Below are 12,515 nucleotides of genomic sequence, written 5' to 3'. Positions count from 1 at the left end.
TGGGACCTAGCAAACACATAAGTGGATGCTCACAGTCAGCTATTGGATGGATCACAGGGCCCCCAATGGAGGAGCTAGAGAAAGTACCCAAGGACCTAAAGGGATCTGCAACCCTATAGGTGGAACAACAATATGAACTCAACAGCACCCCCTGGAGCTCGTGTCTCTAGCTGCATATGTATCAGAAGATGCCCTAGTGGGCCATCAATGGAAAGAGAGGCCCATTGGTCGTGCAACCTTTATACACCTCAGTACAGGAGAAAGCTAGGGTCTAGAAGTGGGAGTGGGTGGGTAGGGAATTTAGGGAGAGGGTTTGGGGGACTTTTGGGATAGCATTGGAAATGTAAATGAGGAAAATACCTAATAAAAAATTTTAGAAAAGAGTGCAGGGAGTGAATGTTTGCCTGTAACTGGAAGTTTTGTGTACTTGTAATGGTTAATAGAATATGTCAACTTGATTGATTCATGAGATAACTAAATGGCTGCTTAAGCACTATTTCTGTGTCTCTCTGAATAGAAAATTGTCATTTCAGTTGATTAACTGAGTAAATAAAGCAGCTGTCCCTCTTCATTATGAGTGGGCATTAACCAGTCCATCAAGGAGGTAGATTGCAATAATTGTTCTTGACTGTTTGAACAGGGACATTCAACAGCTGCTTTCAGTTCTTTATCTCAAACCATCAAACGTAGAAAGAAGCCATGGCAAGAGCTTTCTGGTTAACAATACTTAAAGCTGTATAGCTCATTGTTCTGCATCTCCAGGTGGTGTAATTTCTTAGCTTCCCTAGCTACTTTGCCCAACACCTTATAATAATCTATACAGCTACATGTATCCAATAAGGTGCTGCCATAATTGTGGCCATCGCATGTCCATTGTTTCTCTTGAGAACCATAATTAACAAAATGATTTATTGCAATGATGACAGCCAATGCACTGAGCCTTCTTTTTTTTGGCATGTGAGATCATAGTGCACAGTTTGCAAGTTAAAGTATTACCTTTAATAGTTACTTTTGCTTTTTCTTTGTGCGTATTTATCTCATGAAGAGATACTGTGTCCAGAATTCCTTCAGTACAGCAACAAAATGAGTCAATATAATGATTATACTCCTGCCCCTTGGAATTGTGCACTAGGGACAGTCTCAGAGATCTAAATGAAGGGAAAACTAATAGCATCAATTTAGACAAGCAGAGCAAAAAACCCTAAAACCTCACTGTCTTGCACAGCTCCACCTCAGGCTAACACAAAATGCAGAAGATTCAAAAGTAAATGAAATTCTGAGATCTCAGGAAGAATTCAATCGAATAACAGAAATAATTATGATAGTAAAACATGAAGAGATTTTAGTAGATGTATTGATATGAATCAGGTACTTTTTGTGAAAAAGCAGCCAGTTACACACCGTCCTTTAGATGGTCCTTATTAACTTCAAGCCCCAATAACCAGGAAAAGATTTTTATATAACTTTGAAATCAGTGACACTTCAAAACACAGGTCTTAATGCTTTACGTTAATCTTGCTAAAGTTTCATACTTTCATATTCTTTGTGTATTAAACTGTTTTGCCATGTCTATTAATATTTCTTTATGTAACTAATATAAATATCAACATACATGGAACAGTTATAATTTACATTAAAATTCATATTGGCATACAATATATTTATTAAGTATCTCAACAAATATTTGAAGTAACAAAACCTGTTTTGGATAACCCAGTGTTTAGTTGAATTCCTGAAACACAGATTAATAAACTCATGGTAAAACTTCAGGAAACTACTTGGCCCAGAAAAAAGTAGCTACTTAGTGAAAATCTAGGCGTTGGGCACAGGATACCTCCAGGAAGCTTCAGAAGTACCAAAACAGCACAATCGATTGACTTTGTGCTCAGTTACCCAACAAAAAAAGATGCAGGAAACAGAGAAGTAAACCTCACATGAACAGGAAAATCTCTACTTACAGTCTAGCTTATATAATTCCAGAATATACTGTGCAGGCTCCCAGGAGAGCAGAAATCACTGCATTGTAAATGCTGGGGTTTCTGGCAGAGTATGACCATTGGCGCAGTGACTGCATGGTGCTTATGTGGAAAACTCACTGATTGCATATGGGACCTGCTTCCTAAAGAGATAACTGCTTCCTAAAGAGATTCCATGCCTGGTACTGTAAACCTAACCCTTATTTGGGAACTGCTAGACCTACAGGGGAGCTTACTGTGACTTTGCTATAAGGTCATGTTGTCAAACTGCCTTCAAAATATCTGTGTTTATACCAGTAAAACAGGCTGTTTACATCTTTTTTGAGAGAATATTTTTTTGTTTTTGTCCACTGGGCATTCCTTAATGCATTAATTCCTTGATGCAGGCTCAAAACTGTTGAATTTGATGAATATAAGCAGCTATGAGTGTTCAACTGTGGATAACTCACTTATAGCCAATTCTCTATCCAAAACCTAGAGAAGAGCTTGTAAGAAGGGGCAGAAAGAAAGTAAAGGGTAATTTTCACATATTTAAATTTCTGTTTGGGTACATAATAGTATTGATAGCACAAATAAAATAATATTCCCTGAGTTTCCAGGTAATAATTAACAATGCAAAGGATACTGAGACTTTAAAGTGTTTTTTTCATTTTGTATATTAATATGTGCACGCACATATATGTGAAGATTCTTGTGGAAGCCTGAAGAGCACATTGGATTCTCTGGTTCTAGAGTTACAGGTGAATTTAAGTCATTTGAAGTCAATGCTGATGCCAGTCTGGTGCTATATAAGGGCAGTAAGTGCTATGAACTATTGGGCTATCTCCCCAATCTGAGCATTGTGATTTAAGTGTTTCAGAACTGTTTTCAGTTTAGTTCTAATAAAGTTCTTAAGGTGGTGGTGCTTTGCTTTTGTTGTTGTGTTCCAGGAGACTCACCAACTGAGGAACAGTTAATCGAGTAGATTAAACTGGCAAAAATAAGAGGGCTAGGCTTTATCAGGACTACTTGAGAGCCAATAGGCATCCCCCCCACACACACACACCAATTTCTCCATTGCTTAGCTTCAAGTGCAGTGGAAGTATGTGTGCTGATATTTGTTAAGGTATGTGAAGTCTATTAGAAGTATTTCTGCTTGGCGTGGTCGCGCACGCCTTTAATCCCAGCACTTGGGAGGCAGAGGCAGTCGGATGAGTTCAAGGCCAGCCTGGTCTACAGAGTGAGTTCTAGGTCAGCCAGGGCTTCAAAGAGAAACCCTGTCTCAAAAACAACAACAACAGCAACAACACCCCCCAAAAAAGTATTTCTTCTTCCTGGGTTTCCTTTTGTTTTATCTTTCCATTACTTACATAAGCACGTGACTTTGGTGTTACACTGATGCATTAACCTATGGTCTGAGCTTCCTAGAATTCTGACCCCAGGTCAGCATTCCAGGAATATGGCAAATTCACTCATAAGTATGCAAGAAAAATGTAGTTTAGATATGTCTATAATCATGATTGTAAACATGCATAAAAATTTTAAATAACTACAAATATTTTAAGTAGAATACCTGCTTGCAAAGTTAAAAAAAGAAAAGTTTCCCCCAATGGAGTCTCAGTCATTATATGAACCACACTTAAGATTAGGCCCCGTGCCCAGCAGTACAGACCCAACACAAAAGGGACTCAGAGGTTTTTTGTAGACTTTTTGTCTAATAAAGCTTTGGACATTTTTTTTATTTTTTAAATTTTATTAGATATTGTCTTTATTTACACTTCAAATGCTATCCCAAAAGTCCCCTATACTCCCCACCCTGATCCTTTACCCACCCACTCCTGCATTTTTTTTATTTGCTTTGCTTATATATTGTGGTATCTGAATTTGTGTTTTGTGGCATCATATGTCTGTTTTTCTTGATTGTTTATTTTTGTTTTCTTTTGTTGATGCTGTTGTTTGTTTGTTCATTTGTTTCTTAGAGAAAGAGAGAGAGAGAGAGATATAAAAATTGGCAGAGTCGGTGGGAAGATAGGGAGGGAGGATCTGAGAAGAATTGGGGAAGGGAAAAATATGACCAAAATATATTGTGTAAAAAATTGTCAATTAAAAAAAGTAGGCCTTAAATCTTAGAAAGAAACAAAGAAAACAACTAAGCAAAATTGTATATATGACACATTTTGAGTTGAGTTTTGCACAGTTGATAAGTATGGATCTATTTGCATTCTTCCATGTGTAGCCATCCAGTTTGAACTGCATCATTTGTTAAAGACGCTGTCTTTGATACATTATGTATTTTTGGCTTCTGAGTCAAATCTCTAGTGTGTATAGGTTTGTAGACTTATATCTAGGTCTTCAGTTTGAATCCATTTATCAATATGTGTGTTTTATGCAATAACATACTGTTTTTATTACTACACTTCTGTACTACATCTTGAAGTCTGGGGCAGTGATGCCTCCAATGATTCTTCAAGATTGTTTTAGCTATAGTGGATATCAAATACTATTGTTCTGCTATAGGAACAGAGCAATGAAGTACCTCCTAAGAACATTCTGTTATATCTATAGATATGTCCCTCAGTCAGCCATCAACAGTGAAGCTTTGTATCATAGTAGGCTGTAACTAATACAAAGAACCAAAATTGCAAAATATCAGAGAGTGAGAGACTTTGCAACATTAAGTCCTAATTGGTGTGTTTTCATCAAGCCCCTCCCATCAGGGTTCAAGGAGAGAGAGAGAGAGAATGGTAAAAGTCAAAGTGAATGGAAGACACCAAGGAAATTGTGTGTTCTAGACACAACATGACTGATGCACATATGAACTCACAGAGACTATGGCAGCATACACATGGCCTGCACAGGTTCAAGCCAGGTTGTATCCCAGTGTTGAGAGGAGAGTATGGACATAATCTTGTACCCCTAAACAAGGAGCTATTTATCTGGACCCCTGAGATCTCTCAAACACTGGACCACCAAACATACAGCATATATGAGCAGATATGAAGCCACCAACACACTTACAGTAGAGGATTTCCGGGTCTGTGTTCATTCAGAGATGATAAACCTAACCCTCAAGAGACTGGAGGACTCAGGGAGTTTAGAGGTCAGGTGGGGTGGGGGCTGGGGAGGAGGTACAGGATGTGAAACAGTTGGAGGGTGGATCAGGGAGAGGAATAAAATATGGAGTGTAAAAAATAAATTAATTTAAGAAAAAATATCAACTGCTTGCTTGCAAAGAAAAAGTTCATTTTCTTCAATGTTGTCCCACTGGACATATAAATCACGCTTAACGATAGATTTCATACCTAACTACTAACAAGATAATTCATTTGTAGAAGATTTTTGTTTTCTATTGCTGTGTTTGGGTATTTTGCATTTCACTAATTTTTGAATGTATATCATAAGTTTTGATTTCAAGATTTTTGTATGTGGGCTTCTTGTGACTTTTTGTGTTTTATTTTTATTTTTTTTAATATTCTGTATTATTTAATATTTTTATATTCTGTGTCTGTTTTCTAAAGAAAGAGAGAAGAAAAGGTAAAGTGTTGGCCTGGTGGGGAGAGGGCCTAGGGGGAAACTAGACCAGAAATTATTATAAACTTTTTCTATATAAGAAAGGAAATAAAAATTATATACAAGAAACATTATAGACTCAAGAGCTAGAAAATTACAAACTTTAATCTTACAACTATAATTTGTAAAGTTTGTTTTCTTTAACCTTTGTACTGGCTAGTTTAAGTCAACTTGACACAAGCTGGAGTCATCACAGAGGAAGGAGTTCAATTGAAAAATTGCCTTTATAGGATCACGCTGCAGGGCAAGTTAGGAGAATATTTTATAAATTAGTAATTGATGGGAGAGGGCCCAGACTATTAGAGGTAGTACCATCCCTTGGCGTGTAGCCCTAGATTCTGTAAGAAAGAAGGCTGAGCAAGGCATGTGGAGCAAGCCAGTAAGCAGCATTTGTCTCTAGCCTCTGTATCAGCTCTTGTTTCCAGTTTTCCACCTTGTTTAAATTTCTATTCTTTCTTTCAGTGATGGAATTTGATCTAGAAGTATGTGTTGGTTTAAATGAAAATCACAAAATAATCCCATATGGAATAGAACTATTAGAAGGTGTGACCTTGTTGGAGAGTAGGTATGTCCTTGTTGGAGGAAGTATATCACTGGAAGTGGGCTTTGAGGTTTCATAAGCTGAAGCCAGGCCCAGTCTCTCTCTCTTCTCTCTCTCTCTCTGTCTCTCTCTCTCTCTGTCTCTCTCTCTCTCTGTCTCTCTCTCTCTCTGTCTCTCTCTCTGTGTCTTTCTCTCTGTCTCTCTCTCTGTCTCTCTGTCTCTCTCTGTCTCTCTCTCTCTCTAGCTCTCTGTCTCTCTCTGTCTCTCTCTGTCTCTCTCTGTCTCTCTCTGTCTCTCTCTGTCTCTCTCTGTCTCTCTCTGTCTCTATCTCTCNCTAGCTCTCTGTCTCTCTCTGTCTCTCTCTGTCTCTCTCTGTCTCTCTCTGTCTCTCTCTGTCTCTCTCTGTCTCTCTCTGTCTCTCTCTCTCTGTTACCAGAAAATGCAGATGTAAAACTCTCTTCCAGCATCATGTATCATGTCTGTCTGCTTGCTGCTATGCTTCTAGCCATGATCATAATGGACTAAACCTTTGAACCTAAAAGCCTGTTCCAATTAAATGTTTTCCCTTATTAAAGTTGTCCTGGTCATGGTGTCTTTTCACAGCAATAGAAACCCTACATAATACAAAGTTTAAGCCAAGTAAACTCTTTCCTTCTTGCTTCTAGTCATGATGTTTCAGCATAGCAAGAGTAATCCAGACTAAGGCAGCCTTACTTTTATTTTATTGTCACCAGACTCTTCACAAGATCAGCTAAACTGCTGCTGCATCCAAGATGTTGTTTGGGGTAATATATACTAGAGAGTAAAAGATAAGTTTATAAATATTAATATCCAACTTTCTCATCATTGTAATATCTATGTATAACATTTCTTAACATTTACCTATTGAATGATCATATGAGATAGTATTAAGCAGAGAATCATTTGAATCACAATTTATTATAACAGTAAAAGCTAGATATATTATTGTAGATTTTTTTGCACTATCTGGGGTAGTGGACTAGTTGAGACATCAGAATCAAACAACAGAAATTCCTACATATACATGTTTATTTTGGTAGCATTAAAAGCAGCCTAGATATTGAGTTAGCTGAGAAGACATGGAAAAATAAGGTATGATTGATACTAAATCACTGATAGGAGCATAGCCTAGGGTACATAATGAATTCTAAACAAGTTTAGGTTACACAGTAAGACAGTGCTTCCAATAATGTAAATAACATAACACAAAATCAAAAAGTCATAACTATTTTTTTCAATTTTCATAACTTGCAATCTTTTTCCTTTTGAGATTTTATAGAGACAGTATTAAAGACTGAACCTAAGGTCTTACAAATCCTAGCAAACACTCTACCATTAATCACATTTCCAAGCATTGGCCACTGATTACTAAAGTCAATATAATTGTTAATGTGTGTTTAATGTCTCTGCAGTTGTCTATGCATGAGCACTTAGAGAAGCAATATTAGAGATTCCCTGTGGCCACTGAGTATATGACTCAAGAGAAACAAGAAAAGTTCAAGATGGTTCTGATTGCAATTCATAACCCATATCACTGATAAAGTCAGGTTTTCTGGAAGATTTTTAATATTGGTATATGTTGGTGTCACCTTTCTGAGCCAAAAGAAAGAAAGAAAGAAAGAAAGAAAGAAAGAAAGAAAGAAAGAAAGAAAGAAAGAAAGAAAGAAAGAAAGAAAGGGCAAGAAAACCATACAGTAAAGTAATGAAAAGCTTATCTCTGTAACACTCAGAACTTCTAATTGCACTTATCTCTGTTCTTTTTTCCTTTTAATTTCTGTTTATATTTAATATGCATTGTGTTTTTATAAGGAGAATATCATATTTTTTCAAATAAAACCATTGGATCATAAAAACATTGCAGATAGAAGAAAATCATGAAATTAATCTATTAAATTGAACAACATTCCATCATGTAAATAACTAGTATTTAAGAAGTACTTTCTTTTTTAAAAATATTGTTCTATCACACCGAACAGACCTAGGTTTTAGAGGCAATTTCCCTAGGATTTTATTTATTGGATATTTTCTTCATTTACATTTCAAATGCTACCCCGAAGGTCCTCATACCCTCTCCCTGCCCTGCTCCACAACCAACCCACTCCTGTTTCCTGGCCCTGGCATTCCCCTGTACTGAGGCATATAATCTTTGCCAGACCATGGGCCTCTCCTCCCACTGATGGCCTACTAGGCCATCTTCTGCTACATATGCAACTAGAGACACATCTCTGGGGAGTACTGGTTAGTTCATATTGTTGTTCCTCCTATAGGGTTGCAAACCCCTTTAGCTCCTTGGGTACTTTCTCTAGCTCCTTCATTGGAGGCCCTGTGTTCCATCCAATAAATGACTGTGAGCATCCACTTCTGCATTTGCCAGGCACTGACATAGCCTCACAAGAGACAGCTATATCAGGATCCAGTCAGCAACATCTTGCTGGCATGTGCAAAAATGTCTGGGTTTGGTGGTTGTTTATGGGATGGATCCCTGGGTGGGGCAGTCTCTGGATGGTCCTTATCTCTGTTCTTAGTTTAACATTACTGTAGCAACACACATTGTTGGGTTTCATTTTTGGTGTTTTGGTATGGTTTGATTTTGGTTTTTGGTTATGCAGGACTATATATCAAGAAAGAGAACACTGTTTTCCAAAGTGGGCAAATGCACTAGATTTTGCACACAATGGGGACAATACAAAATTTTTCACTTTACAAAGAAGGAATATTTAATTAATCGTGCCTCTTCTGAAGCAAGGTTCTCATTCAGGGTAGAGAGAATATACTACCCCATTGTACTCAAACCAAGATCACCTTTGTTTGCTCCTTCTCCTATTCTCATAAGCTCCCTTCACGAATAAGTCTCCATTTTGCTTTGTCATGTACATATGAAAAGTGAATGTATAGTTTTCAAAAGTCTATGTTATCTATATGAAGGGAAGTATGACATATTTGTGTTTCCAGCTGGATGTACTTTACTTACTGTCTTAGTCAGGGTTTCTATTCCTGCACAAACATCATGACTAAGAAGCAAGTTGGGGATGAAAGGGTTTATTCAGCGTACACTTCCATACTGCTGTTTATCACCAAGGAAGTCAGGACTGGAACTCAAGCAGATCAGAAAGCAGGAGCTGATGCAGAGGTCATGGAGGAATGTTCTTTACTGGCTTGCCTCCCCTGGTTTGTTCACTCTGCTCTCTTATAGAACCAAGACTACCAGCCCAGAGATGGCACCACTCACAAGGGAGCCTCCCCCACCTCCTCCCACTGATCACTAATTGAGAAAATGCCTTGAAGCTAGATCTCATGGAGGCATTTCCTCAACTGAAGCTCCTTTCTCTGTGATAACTACACCCTGTGTCAATTTGACACAAAACTAGCCAATACACTTACCATACTATCTTGAGTTCCATTAGTTTTTCGGTAGGTATTACAATTTCATTCTTCTATATGGTTGAATAAAATTGCCTTGCGTATTAGTATCAACCATACGTTATTTTTCAATTTATTAGTAATCTCAGCTAACTCAGTATTTTTGATGTTTTTAACACAACCAAAGTAAACATGAAACATTAATATATAGGAATTTCTATTGTATGTAGATTTAGATTATTTCAGGTATGAATATAACAGGCATGTTGGCATAACTGGGTCTTATGGTAACACTTTAATTTTGACTCTACAGGTTTACATTCATACTTACAGTGTCTAAGAGTTCTTTAGGACCCCACATCCTTACTGGCATTGTTTATTATATGTTTATTCACATGAAAAGAGGCACACCACTAACACATCTTCCCTCATATAGAGCTTTATATGATCTGCCTTCATTGGAGATGAATTATAAGCTTCACATGTATTTGTTATCTAATAGGATAGCTGACATTTGCAATCGCTGTGTGTTTGGTTTGTTTTCTTCTTTATTCTTTTAAATGGGAAGAAGCCATGCATCAGAATTAGAAATAAAAATGTATCAGAAACTTCAAGTCAACCTTGTGTTTCCTGTTTCCTAGGACGGGTGAAGAGTGAGCACCACCCTGGTGTTTTATCCCACTTGACCTCCTGCTGCTTATCGCTAGCATCCATATTTATGGCTGTTTGCTTTGCTTCCTCAGGGCATCTAATCTCTAAATGTGGCTTCGCTATCTCAGCATCTCTTATTGACTTTTCCTAATCTTATTATTTCTGCTGATATTTACTCTGCATGTCGTTTTTGCTTTTCCAGCAACATACATTGACGTTTGCCCCTGAGGAATATTTACATTACTGACCTAAACAAATGGCATTAGGAAAACAGAGTGGTCAGGCCTAGATTATGGGTAAATAAAGGAGCAAATACCTACATGGAATACAAGAGAAAGAATTTAACATGGAGGGATCATATGAAGAGGAGATTCATGGCAGCATCCAAGACCTATTTTTGTTTGCCTTTGATGTATTGTATTTTGAAATATGTTTTTTTCAAGTAAAAATATCTTACTTCTTGATCAGATCATAAAACTAAGCATTGTTTTTGCATTTAGCATTTTAGCATTATTTTTACTCTCTCCCCCGGGGTTCCTGTCTGGCCACAATAGGTGGCCTCTTCAAGTTCCATATCCCCATTGATTCTTTGGCACCTCCATTACCCTATGTCTCTTTTATTTTTTATTTATTTATTTATTTTTTTTTTTGGTTTTTCGAGACAGGGTTTCTCTGTGTAGCCCTGGCTGTCCTGGCACTCACTTTGTAGACCAGGCTGGCCTCGAACTCAGAAATCCGCCTGCCTCTGCCTCCCGAGTGCTGGGATTAAAGGCGTGCGCCACCACGCCCGGCTGTCTCTTTTATTTTAAGGGCATGAATTTTGGACTTAAACATCACTTAAGTTCAAGTCTGAGATTCACCACCCTTAGAGATACTCTATTAATACCCACAAGACCTTTTATGTTCCTCTATAAAACAGTGAGAAGTGGTAGTACTTGAGTGTGTATTATTATAGATGAGTAAGATTTGGGGGTAAAGATTCCGTGCTGTTTTAAAATTAATTTACTATTATTAGTTGGTTAATAAATGACATTGTTTAGACATTAACTATCAGTGTCTTCACATCTTAACTCCCCAAGTCTGTATCTGACATGACACCATCTTTAATTCAACACAGGGGTGTTAAGGAGGCACTGACACCCTAAGACCCTCACATTGTTATTGCCCTTCTGTAGAGTGAAATGAAGGATGGAGGAGGAGAATGGTTAGATAGCAATGACAGATGCATAGATAGCTAGACTTAATAAAGAGCTTTACGTGTAAATCTTTTTACTATGGGCAAGGGAGGCTGACCATGATGCTTTCACACTTGTGGTAAAAGATCAATACAAGCCTTGGCAAAATTTACGCTTAGATTCTGAAATTGATCCTAAGTATAGAATTTTGCATTATTCATCTCATTTTCTCTAAAAACATGTGTGAATTCGGAGACCTTGACTTCTTAACTCTTCCAGCATTATGAAGTCGATATGTAATTATGTTAAAATAAAACAATAGACTTCTAATGAAAATCTGCAGCTTATACCTCTTCGTCCCTACTGTCATTTGCTTAATACATCCAATAGTTATGATTTCAAATGTTTCTTATGATAGTTCAAATTTTCCTTTATTTCACTTTATTACTTATCAGTTCAAATTTGTATGATCTTCCTATAATGCAGACTTAGATCATCCATGATATAATTCTCACACCCATGTCTATTTTCTCCCAGAGTACTCTGACCTTACTCTATTGTTCATTGCTTTCTAATTTTTAGAATTCCTATTTCTACTTAATTGCCTCATAACACTAAGACATTTAAATTCACATGTTTCCTCTAAAATTCCTCCTGAGGTTCACTGTCCAGTGCTTAGGAAATAGCCATTGCATATTTAAACTATATCAGTTTGGCCTTCATTCACATAGGGAAACATGGCTAGATAAATATAGAATGACCTGTTAATATCAATTATCACAAGTGCTAAAAGGTTCCCTAAATTACTGAATTTAGCCTTGGATCTCATAAAAAGTCTGAAAGCAGTGTGCATTTTGCATGATGGACAATTGGAGACGGGCCTTGACTTTCTTAAGATGTTCCAGGCTGTCAATACCGTTGATGCTATCTACATATTTGTCCACCTGTGGATGTCTTCTTTTCCTTGACTGTTTAGAAACTTAGCAGTATTTTATTTCCTCCTGTGGAAATATGCTTAAGCATGTAATATCAAACTCACTGTTATTTACCTGGTGAATCATTGAAATATGAAGACAATATTTTGGCTCTAGAGGGTTTTTCCACTTTGTTTACATGACAATGTATCATTCTCTGTTGCCTTTATACTTGCTTCTCATTAATCACATGCTGGAAGTACTCATTAATATCACATTTGCTGTTCCTTCTTTCTTTCTTTCTTTCTTTCTTTCTTTCTTTCTTTCT

The sequence above is a fragment of the Mus caroli genome, chromosome 17, assembly GCF_900094665.2.
Source record: "Mus caroli chromosome 17, CAROLI_EIJ_v1.1, whole genome shotgun sequence".
NCBI classification, from domain to species: Eukaryota; Metazoa; Chordata; class Mammalia; order Rodentia; family Muridae; genus Mus; species Mus caroli.
This window is presented reverse-complemented; position numbering follows the sequence as displayed.